Here is a 16,692-nt window from a genome sequence, read left to right on the forward strand (position 1 = left end):
ACGATCCACAAAAGCAACAGTTGTGATTGTTCTCTGCCCCGGTGAATGTAAATTGTGCTTCATCACTCAACAAAATGTTCCAAGGCCATAAGCCGTCAACTTCAAACCTTGCAATAAACATAAGAACGAAGTGTACTCCAGCACGCTAAGAACGGATGCCCATGGAATGATCGGCTGTCGTGAAACAGCTCGCGCACTGCTTGGAGATGGTACGTTGCATCCCGCATTTTCAGCATGGTAACAGTAACTCCTTCAACAAGTCGTGGCGCAATAGGCTGTCGGCATCTCTTAGGAGTAATTCTCAAATCGCTATTTGATTCGAAATTCCGGATAACGTTCTTCAACCACGGTGCAGAAAGAAGATCTAGCCGTGTTCTTTTAATGCGTCGGTATTCTCGAAGAGCACCAGCACTATTACTGTTGTTTTGATAAAACAACCTTACGAATAAAGTTCTGCTCACATTGTCTAAACCCATGTTGACTGCCTGCAACAGTATAGCATACCGATGCTTGTGTTTCAACTCTACGTCATCGTTCCAGTACATGCCACTAACGGCAAGTCATGAGCTAACATTACTAACAACGCAAATCTTGCAGCGCGCAAACTGAACATCATTCCTGTAAGGTTGGGTGCCTACATGGTAAATAGTTTTCCATGTACACTGTCTCAAGTAGCTAAAGTTTAATTATAACCACCTGGTATTTAATTAACGCAGCGTACCTGATTCGGAACTCCGACTGTCGTTAAGTGAAAGCACAAACACACAACTTGGTGAGGGAAAGTACATCAGACAATAAAAATTCAGAGTAAACAGAAGCTTGAAGCAGGTGAGAGCAACGGGAAGATAACCGAGAGAAAGCTGAAACATTTCTAGGAGGGAATGCAAACTACAAAACCGACCTCAAGAACTGGAAACGACAGTTAAAGCAACATAAAGAAAACGCAAGTTACACTGCCTGCGGTATTTCTGAGACTCTGCTAGAAGAGGGAGAACTTTATGCCATGTTAGCGAAGAACCGTCGTTAATTAGTGCGGAGCTGCAAGCCTTTGGGGAGGAAAACTTGTAGCTATTAAGTGACGATTCAGATTAAATGAGTGGACGTAAGTGACAAACAAAAGCGTGGATGGTAATTGCTGACGTGGTAGAGAACTGAAAAACACTGCAGCTGTAATTATTGGAGATGAACATGCGATTTAATTTGCTCGGACATTAACTCACAATGTTTCAAGAAAGAAGGATATTCTTCTGTCTAGATTGATCTCTGTGAAGGTTAATGTTAATTTTCCTATGAAACGCTACATCAATGTGTAACAACCTCATTCCAACAAAGTTTCGATCAACATGCTCCTCACATACTTGCAAGTTAACTAACTAACGTTGAACAGGCAGTTACTGGTGAAATGGAATGAAACTTTCGATCTTAATTAGTGGAGGTCTTGTGTACATAGTATAAAAATAGACAGTTGGACTTCTTACAATCTGTATAATTGATAATTTGACAGGAAGTGTGGTTATAAGATGATCGCCCGCCACCACATACCGCATTTTCTCGGCCGATACCAGACCGACACAACATTCAGGAGTAGGTGGACACGTCGAGGTGAACCTCATGCTTGGCCGTCAGAGTCCATGGGTTTGATTACGGTACAGACAGAGGAAGACTTCTGTGGGCAGCTTATAGATACAGTAGAAAAGAGTCACGTACACAGTGAAACGTTCCTTTGCTTCGTCAGTCACAAACGTAGCAGGAATTTGAGCACTACTGCCCCCCAAGGCAGAGAACTCCACCTGTTGCTCCAAACAATAACCAGAAGACAATGACGAACCCAGATCAATTATCGTCACTGCTGCGCTTACAAATCACTCTTAATAAGGGCCGAAAGGCTCTGTTTGACTCGCGGAAGAGGATTAAAACTGTCAGTGCTCCAAAAGCTTTAGCTACGAAACAGCATTCAGAAAACTTCCGAGGCTCGAACACTGGACTGGATAACGTACAACAGTCAATAAACAACAGCTGTTCTTAGCACCTTCGACTATAATTTCCCCCCATCCAAAACAGAGTAACAGTTTAGAGGCAATAGGTCACAAGGAACTCAAAAGTTCCCACTTAAACAAATATAATTTATTAATACTACGCAGACGTCTTCGAGTCGCCCATGTCTTCCATTAGACGACATCGTCAACTAGCTAATGGCTCTAACATCCCATATCAGGCCTCTTCCTACCAAGGACGGGGACTTAGCTACACTGTCATAGAAATTCTGAAAATGACTGAACAGAATTATTTTCATGCGTGTGGGAACGCAGTTAAGGATCTCTGTAGGCTTTCTGGACTGGAAAATTTACTTTTCAAATCACGTAGGATCACCAGCTACTTGCTTCGGAAAGGTTAAATATTTTCAGACACATTCTCCGTCCGAGAGGGTACGTTTACCACTACACAAAAGAGCACTACTCAGTTCCATAGGTAATTTGAACGATTGTTTTATAGAAATGATGTGGAACGAATCAGTCTACTGGCTATGTATTCACTATTAGTGTTGACATTAATGAACATATGTGGTAGTCCTAATCATGCAACTACACTTAAACACGAAATTGGTTTTTACCAGCTTTTAAGTAGAAATTCGTCAATGGGATAGAAGTTGTCCAGGAGAAATGATGTTAAGTTAGATTGAAAACTTGCTTTGCTACCTGTCAAACATTGGACTATAGTTTTGAGACGAAAACAAAACAAAACATTATTCGAAGAATGATCAAACATTTTTGTTGCTGGAAATTGGACTTCTTTCTGAGCCACCGACAGCTTTAATAATGGGTAATAAACGTTATTTTTATAGATATGGCTATCACTGTTCTTATCAAATTGTGATAAATTACTTACGACGAATTTCATTAGCTCCATGCAGAGGAGCGTGGGTGAACACCACATATTATTTTTACTGCTGGCTTTTTTTGCATTCGATGCTTTCTGTGTAAGTGATTAGATACCCCAGAAAATATTCCATAAGATATTATTGAGTGGAAATATGCAAAATATTTCAGGAGGTCGATTCGTTTGTTTCCAAGACAAGTAATTATACGAAAAGCAAAAATAACCGAACTTAATTGCTTGAGAAGCTCAGTAATATGCTTCTCTCGGTTCAAGTTTTCGTCAGTACGTACACCGAAAAATTTGGAGCATTCTATCCTACTTACTATCTCCTGTGCTCATGTACTACATCAGTTGTTTGTATGACAATTTGGAGTACAGAACTCAATATAGTAAGTTTTTCAAAATTTAGGGGGAATCAATTTTCTGTACCACCTCTTCTGTTGCTTTCTCTCTAATGGTGTTGGTTATAACACTAGTATTGTCTGCAAAAACGACCAATTCAGCTCGTTGAATGTTAAGTGGACAGTCATCCACATACACTCCTGGAAATGGAAAAAAGAACACATTGACACCGGTGTGTCAGACCCACCACACTTGCTCCGGACACTTCGAGAGGGCTGTACAAGCAATGATCACACGCACGGCACAGCGGACACACCAGGAACCGCGGTGTTGGCCGTCGAATGGCGCTAGCTGCGCAGCATTTGTGCACCGCCGCCGTCAGTGTCAGCCAGTTTGCCGTGGCATACGGAGCTCCATCGCAGTCTTTAACACTGGTAGCATGCCGCGACAGCGTGGACGTGAACCGTATGTGCAGTTGACGGACTTTGAGCGAGGGCGTATAGTGGGCATGCGGGAGGCCGGGTGGACGTACCGCCGAATTGCTCAACACGTGGGGCGTGAGGTCTCCACAGTACATCGATGTTGTCGCCAGTGGTCGGCGGAAGGTGCACGTACCCGTCGACCTGGGACCGGACAGCAGCGACGCACGGATGCACGCCAAGACCGTAGGATCCTACGCAGTGCCGTAGGGGACCGCACCGCCACTTCCCAGCAAATTAGGGACACTGTTGCTCCTGGGGTATCGGCGAGGACCATTCGCAACCGTCTCCATGAAGCTGGGCTACGGTCCCGCACACCGTTAGGCCGTCTTCCGCTCACGCCCCAACATCGTGCAGCCCGCCTCCAGTGGTGTCGCGACAGGCGTGAATGGAGGGACGAATGGAGACGTGTCGTCTTCAGCGATGAGAGTCGCTTCTGCCTTGGTGCCAATGATGGTCGTATGCGTGTTTGGCGCCGTGCAGGTGAGCGCCACAATCAGGACTGCATACGACCGAGGCACACAAGGCCAACACCCGGCATCATGGTGTGGGGAGCGATCTCCTACACTGGCCGTACACCACTGGTGATCGTCGAGGGGACACTGAATAGTGCACGGTACATCCAAACCGTCATCGAACCCATCGTTCTACCATTCCTAGACCGGCAAGGGAACTTGCTGTTCCAACAGGACAATGCACGTCCGCATGTATCCCGTGCCACCCAACGTGCTCTAGAAGGTGTAAGTCAACTACCCTGGCCAGCAAGATCTCCGGATCTGTCCCCCATTGAGCATGTTTGGGACTGGATGAAGCGTCGTCTCACGCGGTCTGCACGTCCAGCACGAACGCTGGTCCAACTGAGGCGCCAGGTGGAAATGGCATGGCAAGCCGTTCCACAGGACTACATCCAGCATCTCTACGATCGTCTCCATGGGAGAATAGCAGCCTGCATTGCTGCGAAAGGTGGATATACACTGTACTAGTGCCGACATTGTGCATGCTCTGTTGCCTGTGTCTATGTGCCTGTGGTTCTGTCAGTGTGATCATGTGATGTATCTGACCCCAGGAATGTGTCAATAAAGTTTCCCCTTCCTGGGACAATGAATTCACGGTGTTCTTATTTCAATTTCCAGGAGTGTATATAATGAATATAAGTGGTTCCAAAATCGAATCCTGTGAGACTCCCTTTATAATTTCTCTCCAGTCACTAAAATTTTTCACCATGCCGACATTGTCTGAATTATTCAGTACAACCTTTTGCATTCTGCTAGTTAAGCATGATACAAACCAGCTGTGCGTTGAAGCTATCGGTTCTACAAAACTTCAGTTTTTCTAAGAGAGTAACACGATCTACACTAATACACTACTACCTGCATCCTCGTTTTTTTGCGAACTCCACAAAACTCATGAAATTTTTACAATGAGGTCATTATCTCTTTTTGCACTCGCTTGTTTGCTTCCTCTGTACTAATATGCACAATTTTTATTCATTCACATTTAATCACAAAGTAAAGTTGAAGTTCACAGCACCGAAACGAGCTGGCTCGGTGTGAGAAAACAAAATGATGGTAGGAGAATAATATCACAAAGTCCGTACAGCCTCACAAAATCGTTATCAGCACAGCAATTAATTGTCAATATGGCAATCCAGTAGATAGCAGCCAGGTTCCAGTCGCGTGTCACAAGGATGTCAACAGTCTTCGCTCAGTGAACGATGTGCCACTGGAGTTACCGACTGCTGCGTATAACGGCAATAGTTGGGAAACCTAGTGTCGTGTAAGAATTATTTATTCCAATTTTCTATTATTCAATCTTCTCCTCACTTTTCTCTCCATCTATAACGTCCTCCCCCTCTCTCTGAACATCTCCAACCTGTCTTACCACCTCAGCCTCCTTCTCCCTCTGTTCGACACCTGTTACCTCCATTACCTCCAACCCTGTAGCGGGTTGGTGATTTTTACCCGCACAGTGTTTATTTCCATATATGTGCATCAATCTTGGTTGAAATCGATCCAGAGGCTTAGGAGGAAATGTTAAACACGTGCATATGTCACATGCCTTGCTCACTTACACGTCAGATTCTCCGCTGTTTTACACCGTACGACTCCAGAGAAGACGTTAAACATATCTGTGGTATCAGGTATCTTTTGTCCCCATAACACATTGACAAAATTACTGGCTCACTGCAGTGCTTATTTTCGCAGTCTGGTTGACACACTGTACAACACAAATAAGAGACAAATTGAACTTCAACTTTTAAAAGCGTTCCCATTCAAGTAAACACACGAAATAAATACCTAAAGCTCATTTTTCAACCTTTGTGTATCACCCCTTCTTATCCACATCCCCACACACCGCGGTGGTAGTGGGTAATATTACTCCCGTAGTATTTTTATACAAGTCATGTAGCTATCAAATGTGGTTTAAATTCCTCCAAGTGTTCCTGAGTTTTATTTCAATGTCACACCGTTTTCATTCCCACCCCTATGGGGTGTAGGTTGTTCTTAATCCCATAGCGCTTCTTTCCAGATAGTAGTAACCAGTAAACGCCTAATTCTTTAAAGACTCGGAATTCCCCCTTTAAAAATAGTTTCATACTTGTGATTACTTTGCAAATGAGTTAATGTGTCAAATATTTGACGTTAAGCACGTAAGAGTGATATAGTTCGCGAAGTTTCGAAATTAAATTTACAGTTTGTTGGAAGCCGCTAAATGTTCTCATTATGAGTTAATGGATGACTGAGTCTTGGTACTTTGCGCTCCATTTTAAGCAAACATCTCAATGTTTATTACATCACATCTCCTGAACTATGAGTCGAACAATGACGTAATTGTGCAGTTGCATTCAGTGGTATACCATCTGCAAACTGTTTTGCGAATATAGTTGCTAGTAAAGAAGTAATAAATAAAAACGTCGTGCCTGATGCGGCAGTTTTACTGCATGAACAGCGAAAATGTAGTGAACGACAAACTTTTTCCCTTTCATCATTTTGTGAGGGGTATCAGCGAGAAAAAGTTTCATAAAGGCTTGATATTATGTGTAAAATTTGTTGGAAGTCCCTAAGTGTTCTCATACTTCTCCCTCATCTTCACACCGTTGAGAGGTGTCTTCCTACGAGATCGCAAGTAATATGTGTCCCATGTACGGTCTAAATAGATCAGGTAGTTTGGAGAGAGAAGGTGAACATACGAGAGCGTGCTGAAACGTAATTCATCCGAGAACTATGAAAAAAGCACTCCGTCTTCAGGCCACAAGTGGCCCATCGGGACCATCCGACCGCCGAGTCATCCTCAGCCGAGGATACGGATAGGAGGGGCGTGTGGTCAGCACACCGCTCTCTCGGTCGTTATGATGGTTTTCTTTGACCAGAGCCGCTACTATTCGGTCGAGTAGCTCCTCAATTGGCATCACGAGGCTGAGTGCACCCCGAAAAATGGCAACAGCACATGGCGTCCCGGATGGTCACCCAGCCAAGAGCCGGCCACGCCCGACTGTGCTTAACTTCGGTGATCTGACGGGAACCGGTGTATCCACGGCGGCAAGGCCGTTGCCCTGAGAACTATTAAAGCTTTTAATTAAAATAGAAGTTTTTAACATTCTATATCATTGTTGTCCATGTCTACATACTGGAAGCCCTCTGCCGCTAGAAATCCCCGACTTTGGCGAGTAACATGATTGTGTGAAGTTACTATGTCGTTACGTGAATCGAGTTTAGAATTCGAAGAGTTCGTCCACACATGGAGGACCCTATCTTTCGGCATGACAATGCCAGACCATACAAGAGCGCTGTGCCATCCGCAACAATCCGATGCGTTGGGTTACAGTCATCGATAATCCTCCATATCTGCCACCATCCGCTTTTCATCTGTTTCCAAAACTTAAAGAAAACATTCGAGGGCTTCACTTAAATATTGTACAGTGACGGTATCAACAAACTGGTCACTCGTTGGGAGAAATATGTTCGTCGCCAGGGTTGCTATGTTGAGAAATAAATATGTAGACGTGGAGAATAAAGATGTAGAATGCTAATAACGTTTAAAAAGCTATAAAAGTTTTGAAATAAAACATTAGGAGTCGTTAATTTTCAGCATGACCTCGTACTTACATACATACGATTTACTAAGGTAAAGAGATTCTGGCCTGTAGGTAGAGCAACCAGGTGGGTCGTTTGCCTTGAGCTACCGTGCCGCGCAACCTCTTTGATCAATAACGTCGATACCTTCGGTGGCGGAATCGATGTCATTATTCAGGAAAATTATAGTTCCTGTCTGGACTCGCTTCCAACAACACATGAGAAACTCACTAGGAAAGCCATTTTAGACGGTTTAGGGAAAGGTCAACCGACCAGATCTGTACTGGATAAAGCTTCCAGTGGACAATGGATGCCGTCTCTGGAGTCTCAACAGCCAATGACAAGATCATGGTGAAACAGAGATTATGAAAATAGATACTGGGCGGTAAGACATGGTCAGGACCAGCTACAGACTGAGACCACAATTTAGTGTTGATGAATAGGTTGAAATTGAAGAGATTCGTCAAGAAGAATCAATGAGCAAAATAAGGTGGGTATCGAGTTGCAGAGGAAAGCTGATGTGCGTTTGAAGTCTATAGACACCGCGGTAGTGGGAGTAACAGTAGAAAGTGTAGTTGAAGAGAAACTGATGTCCCTAAAAAGAGCAATCACAGAAGTTAGACAAATTTAGGTACAAGGAAAGTAATTTGAACGAAATATGGGGGTAAAGAAGAAATATTTCCCCTGATCGACGGAAGATGGAAATACAAAACTGATCAGGAAGGAAAATATATGCTATACAACCAGATTTCAATAGATAGTGCACGGAGACTAAATCGAACTGGCTAAAGAAAAATATACGGAGAAATCGAAAAGGAAATCGTCGTCGCAAGGACTGATGCAGCTCAATTTTTTTTTTTTTTTTTTTTTTTTGTCATCAGTCTTCTGACTGGTTTGATGTGGTCCGCTGCGAATTTCTCTCCTGTGCCAACCTCTTAATCTCAGAGTAGCGCTCGCGACCTAAGTCCTCAATTATTTGCTGGATGTATTCCAATCTCTGTCTTCCTCTACAGTTTTTACACTCTACAGCTCACTCTAGTACTTGATGTCCCTTCCTCTTGCCAGTGTTTTCCATACATTCCTTTCCTCTCCGGTTCTGCGCATAACCTCCTCATTCCTTACCATATCAGTCCACCTAATATTCAACATACGGCTTGTAATCTCCCCACGGAAATTTACCCTCTACCACGCAATAATTAATAATGGTCAACCAAATCATCCACATTTATTCACTTTTGGAAAGTATCTGATCGGATTTCTAGTAATATATGCGCCGACAGCTCGTCGACGCCAAGGTATTTTTCTAGTAAGATTATTCTTTGGAATAACAGAGATACATAGATGTATTCTCCATGGTTATTATAGAGGGAGAAGGAATACAGCTTCGGAAGTATCTGTTGGAAGATTGTCGGGTTGCTAAAAGAGACATATTTGCTCTTCTTCTCGCTAAAGCGAGCTATTAAAGTTTGTGCCACTAGCGGGTTATTGGTGGATAGAGAAAAACGGTAAACGAAAATTAAGTAAGACTTGGAATCAACAGAAAACGGAACCTGTAATGGAGATGGATTGAATATACTATTTTCCTCAGAAATAAGACTTGTGACCCTTTTATTCTAGAGTGAATGACGAATGAGTTCTCTGTCTGAATCATTGATGATTGCCTTGGCCCTGTAATTAGTGGGGAAGTTTCAGCTGTGACGAAGAGAGCCTGCAGTCACCGAGTTTTGATAAAATCGTCCAAAAAGGCTTCGTCCACATCTGAAATTCTAAATCTGTCGTAAAAATGAACGAATTGTTCAAACGATCGATTTTTCCCAACTGAATGCAGCGCTTAACAATAATAACAAATGTAAAGACCTCTTCCAGCAAACCAGCCGCTGAATATTAAGACGAAGGGCTCCACCAGAGATTCTATTGGGCTGATTCCACGTAAATGAAATAATATACACTCCTGGAAATGGAAAAAAGAACACATTGACACCGGTGTGTCAGACCCACCATACTTGCTCCGGACACTGCGAGAGGGCTGTACAAGCAATGATCACACGCACGGCACAGCTGACACACCAGGAACCGCGGTGTTGGCCGTCGAATGGCGCTAGCTGCGCAGCATTTGTGCACCGCCGCCGTCAGTGTCAGCCAGTTTGCCGTGGCATACGGAGCTCCATCGCAGTCTTTAACACTGGTAGCATGCCGCGACAGCGTGGACGTGAACCGTATGTGCAGTTGACGGACTTTGAGCGAGGGCGTATAGTGGGCATGCGGGAGGCCGGGTGGACGTACCGCCGAATTGCTCAACACGTGGGGCGTGAGGTCTCCACAGTACATCGATGTTGTCGCCAGTGGTCGGCGGAAGGTGCACGTGCCCGTCGACCTGGGACCGGACCGCAGCGACGCACGGATGCACGCCAAGACCGTAGGATCCTACGCAGTGCCGTAGGGGACCGCACCGCCACTTCCCAGCAAATTAGGGACACTGTTGCTCCTGGGGTATCGGCGAGGACCATTCGCAACCGTCTCCATGAAGCTGGGCTACGGTCCCGCACACCGTTAGGCCGTCTTCCGCTCACGCCCCAACATCGTGCAGCCCGCCTCCAGTGGTGTCGCGACAGGCGTGAATGGAGGGACGAATGGAGACGTGTCGTCTTCAGCGATGAGAGTCGCTTCTGCCTTGGTGCCAATGATGGTCGTATGCGTGTTTGGCGCCGTGCAGGTGAGCGCCACAATCAGGACTGCATACGACCGAGGCACACAGGGCCAACACCCGGCATCATGGTGTGGGGAGCGATCTCCTACACTGGCCGTACACCACTGGTGATCATCGAGGGGACACTGAATAGTGCACGGTACATCCAAACCGTCATCGAACCCATCGTTCTACCATTCCTAGACCGGCAAGGGAACTTGCTGTTCCAACAGGACAATGCACGTCCGCATGTATCCCGTGCCACCCAACGTGCTCTAGATGGTGTAAGTCAACTACCCTGGCCAGCAAGATCTCCGGATCTGTCCCCCATTGAGCATGTTTGGGACTGGATGAAGCGTCGTCTCACGCGGTCTGCACGTCCAGCACGAACGCTGGTCCAACTGAGGCGCCAGGTGGAAATGGCATGGCAAGCCGTTCCACAGGACTACATCCAGCATCTCTACGATCGTCTCCATGGGAGAATAGCAGCCTGCATTGCTGCGAAAGGTGGATATACACTGTACTAGTGCCGACATTGTGCATGCTCTGTTGCCTGTGTCTATGTGCCTGTGGTTCTGTCAGTGTGATCATGTGATGTATCTGACCCCAGGAATGTGTCAATAAAGTTTCCCCTTCCTGGGACAATGAATTCACGGTGTTCTTATTTCAATTTCCAGGAGTGTATTTAAAACTGTACACAGATAAAGGACAGAGAGAGAGAGAGAGAGAGAGAGAGAGAGAGAGAATGAAATTCGAGAAAATACTCAGAATCCTCCATTAGCATAATTGTTTGCCTGTCTTATCACGGATCAGCCTCAAGATAAAACAGGAGGCCCTAACTGTATTGTACCGATTTGTGTGTGAGAGTGAAGGGGTAATAAAGGCGACAGATACACCTCTGTACAGACAAAACATTACACCAAGTTAGCGGCAAGCTGCATTCACATACTTTCATCAATTACAGTAGAATTCATTATAGGCTGCAGCACCACATCTCAAATGCTTCCGTTCTCTTCTGTTCTAGTTTTCCCACATTCCATGTTTCGCTACCATACACTTCTGTACTCCAAACGTACACTCTCAGAAATTTCTTCCTCAAATTAAAGCTTATGTTTGATACTAGTAGACTTCTCTTTTGCGGGAATGCACTTTTTGCTAGTGCTGGTGTGCTTTTGACGTCCTCGTTGCTCAGTCGCTCACTGGTTATTTTGCTGCCTAGGTAGCAGAATTCCTTAACCTCACCTACTTCGTGACATTTTACGTAAAGGTAATGTAGGACAGTCTGTCATCACTGTTCATATGTTGACTGCAATTTCACTAATAACAGATATGGGGCTACCTGAGTCAAGAACATCAGACAAAGTGCTGTCACCTAAAGAAACATGTATTACAGGATGTGCAACAGGGGCGCTCATACAATTCTATCAAAACTAGACATGATTGTCTCAATGGGAATTCCGCGATCGTTCATTAAATAAAATATGGCGTTTCAGTCTTCGATCGGTATTCTTTATTTTCAATTACCGGTTTCGAGCTATCTGCCCATCTTCAGATCTGTTAGACAAAGTTAAAAATGTAATTAATAAGAGAGATATAGTTAGTGACAGAAATATAGGACAAACAGGGCGGAATTTTGAAATTTGATACAGGGAACATTGCAGCCATAGCAATCGAACAGCATTTGGAACACATGTAAAAGAGAGTAGACATGAAGTGAGTAATATAAATGAACAAATGGAGGTGCTACATAAAGCTCCAAAAAGTCTCTATCTCAACGTGCTCGAAGAGATTGAAATATACGCACATCACAGAAAAACCCCAGGCCTACTACTTAACGAGCAAAGTGATTTTATGCACAGGAATTATTATGAGATTTTTAAAGATCTGTTTTAGGCTTACTCTTGTATGCAACAGCACGCCCCAGTAAGAAACAGCTGCAGCGGAACGGCTCTCAGCGTACTGGCGGCGAGGTGAATTGGGCGCGGCGGAAGAGGACTCGGCGTGGCGTTGTATACGTTCTGACGTAGGGAAATCCACTCCACCACCAATCAAAAAAAAAGAAGAGAAAACGCACATTTTCGGAAGAATATTTACATTTTAATTATATTTTATGTTTCTTTACAAAGAAATTTAAAATTAATGTAAATTTTTCATTTCATGGTCCACTCAAAAAAGATTATTCATATGTTATTACCTTAAAAATTGTTTTATTAAAAAGAATATTCGCCATTAATATATACGGCGAAATAATAACAGATGCACAATTGTTATAGGTAGAGGGCACTTTTTACTGTTACCAATCAGGTTACTCTTAAAAACTGCGATATGATGTTTTAACAGATTGAAATTTACTTTACTTATGACAGTGAACCGTGTGTTCTGTACGGACAAGTTACTCTGTAACTACAACATATGGTATGCCGGCATTTAATACGTTCCAAAATTTCTTTTTGTAAACTAAGATATTTCTGTCACTAACTATATCTCTCTTATTAATTACATTTTTAACTTTGTCTAACAGATCTGAAGATGGGCAGCTAGCCCGAAACCGGTAATTGAAAATAAAGAATATCGATCGAAGACTGAAACGCCATATTTTATTTTGCTCATACAATTGTTTACAGAAGGGGGGGGGGGGCGGGTATACCTTGGGGTATGGCATATTTTTAATATTTTGGAAGATGAATGGCGACTTGTAAGTAGCCATAAAATTTTTCAGATCGGATAATGTTAAAAAGCAGTGTAATACTGACTTATAAATCGTTTTCTTGAAAGAAAAACACCTGAATACACTCCATTTTTTTTCCTTTCCCTGATGTGCAATAGCATTCCGTGTTATCTGATTCCTGTAATACAATATCTCTATGATCTTCAAGACTGACGATATTTACTGTATTGGCAGCGAATTTTTCAGTCCCGTCTATAATATCATCAGCTGCCGGCGTTGTGAGTCATTGCTGCACGTCATTTCCAGGCCGCTGATTGTTGGCCGGGATAGGCGTTTCACTTGATCTAACTCAACGTGTCGCGGCGGGCTTGATCTACTTGCCAAAGCTGATTGTGTTGTTGTATGTTATTGTTTTGATAATGATCCCCGTTTTGATTATGGCGTATATAGTTTCTATTATGCCATGACTTCTGTGGGCTTGATATATCAGAACTGTATCCGTAAGAATAGGAGTTGAACCTATAGTTGTCCTGATAATTGTGATAGTGTCTGTGCGCGTTTTCATAACGCCTGTTCATTCGATTACCGTGATAATGATTGTTTTGGTTTTCCCCGTGTGTATCATACGATAATCCTTTTTACGTCTGTATGGTAATGAGTTTTACGAGAGCGTCCGTTATTTCTATGATCGTACGGTGGAAATGAAAGTCGGCATTCAAATGTTTGTTGCCATATCTCATAATAATATGGTTATCGTAGTCGAGTTCCAGTTCTTGTAGCAAACCTTGGAAAGCATCTAGGGCGTTCTTGCATCCTCCTGTCAATATCAGGAGACCCAAATGTGAGTTCAAATTTTTGTAAGCAAATACGTATCAATTCAGATTGAGTGTACGGGTTTGCGAGCTAATGGTTCCTACGTAATATCTACAGAAACCAGATGGCAGTTATAAGGGTCGAGGGGTATGAAAAGGAATCAGTGGTTGGGAAGGGAGTGAGACAGGGTTGTAGTCTATCGCCGATGTTATTCAATCTGTATATTGAGCAAGCAGTGTAGGAAACAAAAGAAAAATTCGGAGTAGGTATTAAAATCCATGGAGAAGAAATAAAAACTTTGAGGTTCGCCGATGACATTGTAATTCTGTCAGAGACAGCAAAGGACTTGGAAGAGCAGTTGAACGGAATGGATGGTGTCTTGAAAGGAGGATATAAGATGAACATCAACAAAAGCAAAACGAGGATAATGGAATGTAGTCGAATAAAGTCGGGTGATGCTGAGGGAATTAGATTAGGAAATGAGACACTTAAAGTAGTAAAGGAGTTTTGCTATTTGGGGAGCAAAATAAGTGATGATGGTCGAAGTAGAGAGGATATAAAATGTAGACTGGCAATGGCAAGGAAAGCGTTTCTGAAGAAGAGAAATTTGTTAACATCGAGTATAGATTTAGGTGTCAGGAAGTTATTTTTGAAAGTATTTGTATGGAGTGTAGTCATTTATGGAAGTGAAACATGGACGATAAATAGTTTGGACAAGAAGAGAATAGAAGCTTTCGAAATGTGGTGCTACAGAAGAATGCTGAAGATTAGATGGGTAGACCACATAACTAATGAGGAAGTATTGAATAGGATTGGGGAGAATAGAAGTTTGTGGCACAACTTGACTAGAAGAAGGGATCGGTTGGTAGGACAAGTTCTGAGGCATCAAGGGACCACGAATTTAGTATTGGAGGGCAGCGTGGAGGGTAAAAATCGTAGAGGGAGACCAAGAGATGAATACACTAAGCAAATTCAGAAGGATGTAGGTTGCGGTAGGTACTGGGAGATGAAGAAGCTTGCACGGGATAGAGTAGCATGGAGAGCTGCATCAAACCAGTCTCAGGACTGAAGACCACAACAACAACAACGTAATATCTCTTCAAAATATCTGACTGGGTTAGAAAACTCTGACTGATCAAAATGTTTCATCATTATGATACTATTCTTTACCAGATCCTGAGTAGCTTGCGACCAATACGCGGTCAAGAAACGGTGGTAAAAACGTGGAGGTAAAAAAAAAGGAAGGAAGGTGGCACAACAGACTTATGTTGTACGTTAGTTTGAAACCAGGGTGGGCGGGGCCTGCCGCCATTTTAAGTAGCCCAAAACATTAGTAGACTTCTGTTTACGGTAGCTTCCTGTTCATTATTTCTGTCGTGTGCTAGCAAAAAGTGTTTTAAATACTAAAAATTACAGTGCTTACATGAATAACATAGTGGAAGGAAGGCAATTCGAACGTTTTTCTGTTCTTGGATGCATATTTGCTCTAGTAACACGACACATTTGGCCTCGAAATGTAACTTGTTTTTGTTGATGTTTTTCGAATAACTAAGAAGACAAGAATATGATGTGAAAAAGACGCTTTCGTAATACATTTTATTCCACTTTTACTATATCTGTATGGATATCAAATGAAGCTGGAATTCCGAAACCAGTGCTTGTTTGCTTACTGGTACTACTTCTTGTCAGTCCATTTTCAGCTTTCAAACTTGGATGCACAACATTTCTAATGTTCACATTTGCAAAAAAAGTACTTACGTGTTCTTTGTTAACCCATAACAATGTGCTGTGAGGAAAGAAACAAGGCATGCTATCGTATCTTGTGAATATCAAGAAAGTGAGCGGTTATTGAAATGTCGAAGAAACAGAACCGCATAGAGGTATAACTGCACCCTGAATAGAGATCTTGTTTTATTAGACTGTCAGTGCATTAGTCTCACTGTTGTTTTACACATCTTCTCATTCTGAAATCTTACCTACGATTCTTCATTCAGTGTGTAGCCAGTAAGAGCAATTTACTGGGTAAAAAAATATAGATAATTTTGTAAACATCTTTCAGCACTGTGGAATGCTATAAATGTGATTAAGGAATTACACATTATATATAGACTTTAATTTTTTTGTAAATATGAATCCATGCTGATCATCTATTAGTTTTTTTTCGTTTTTAATTACAGACAGACGAATGTTAGTCAGTAATTCCTACCCATCACCATTTACACATTACAGTAATAGATAATCTCCTGCGGAATAGGAGGAGTGTCAAAGAGAAACGTTTTCAGTATAATTTCCAATTTTATTTTACTGTCTGTTGGGAATTTTATATCAATGGGTAAGTGTTCAAAACTTTTGATTGCAACATTGTGAAGCCCTATCTGTGCTAGAGACAACCTTAATATGGTGTAATGAATGTCATTTTTTTCTTTTGGTACTGTAATTGTGTACAACATTGTTCCTGTTGAAGTGCTGTGGCTTATTTACAACTTCATGAGGGAATAACTATACTAGGAAACGGATAGATTGCTACTCGCATGCCGAGCAGCAGGTAGGTACGACGAAAAGTGTGTTCACATGTTTTCAGCCAAAGCCTTCTTCAGCAAGAAAGCAAAACACACATACACATTCATACAATCATACACACAAAACTCACCACACATGACCGCTGTCTGCGGCTATTCTAACCAGAACCTTTTTTAAAATGGGAAGAAATGTGAACAATGAGTAACTATCGGCGAGAGGAATTAAGGCATGAGA

At 42.8% G+C, this 16,692-nt stretch overlaps 1 pseudogene; it reads right to left on the minus strand.

The window, feature by feature from the left end:
* Positions 1-7,133: 7,133 nt before the first annotated feature.
* On the minus strand, positions 7,134-7,251 carry LOC126189758 (5S ribosomal RNA; annotated as a pseudogene).
* Positions 7,252-16,692: the final 9,441 nt, after the last annotated feature.

The sequence above is a fragment of the Schistocerca cancellata genome, chromosome 5 (genome assembly GCF_023864275.1).
Source record: "Schistocerca cancellata isolate TAMUIC-IGC-003103 chromosome 5, iqSchCanc2.1, whole genome shotgun sequence".
NCBI classification, from domain to species: domain Eukaryota; kingdom Metazoa; phylum Arthropoda; class Insecta; order Orthoptera; family Acrididae; genus Schistocerca; species Schistocerca cancellata.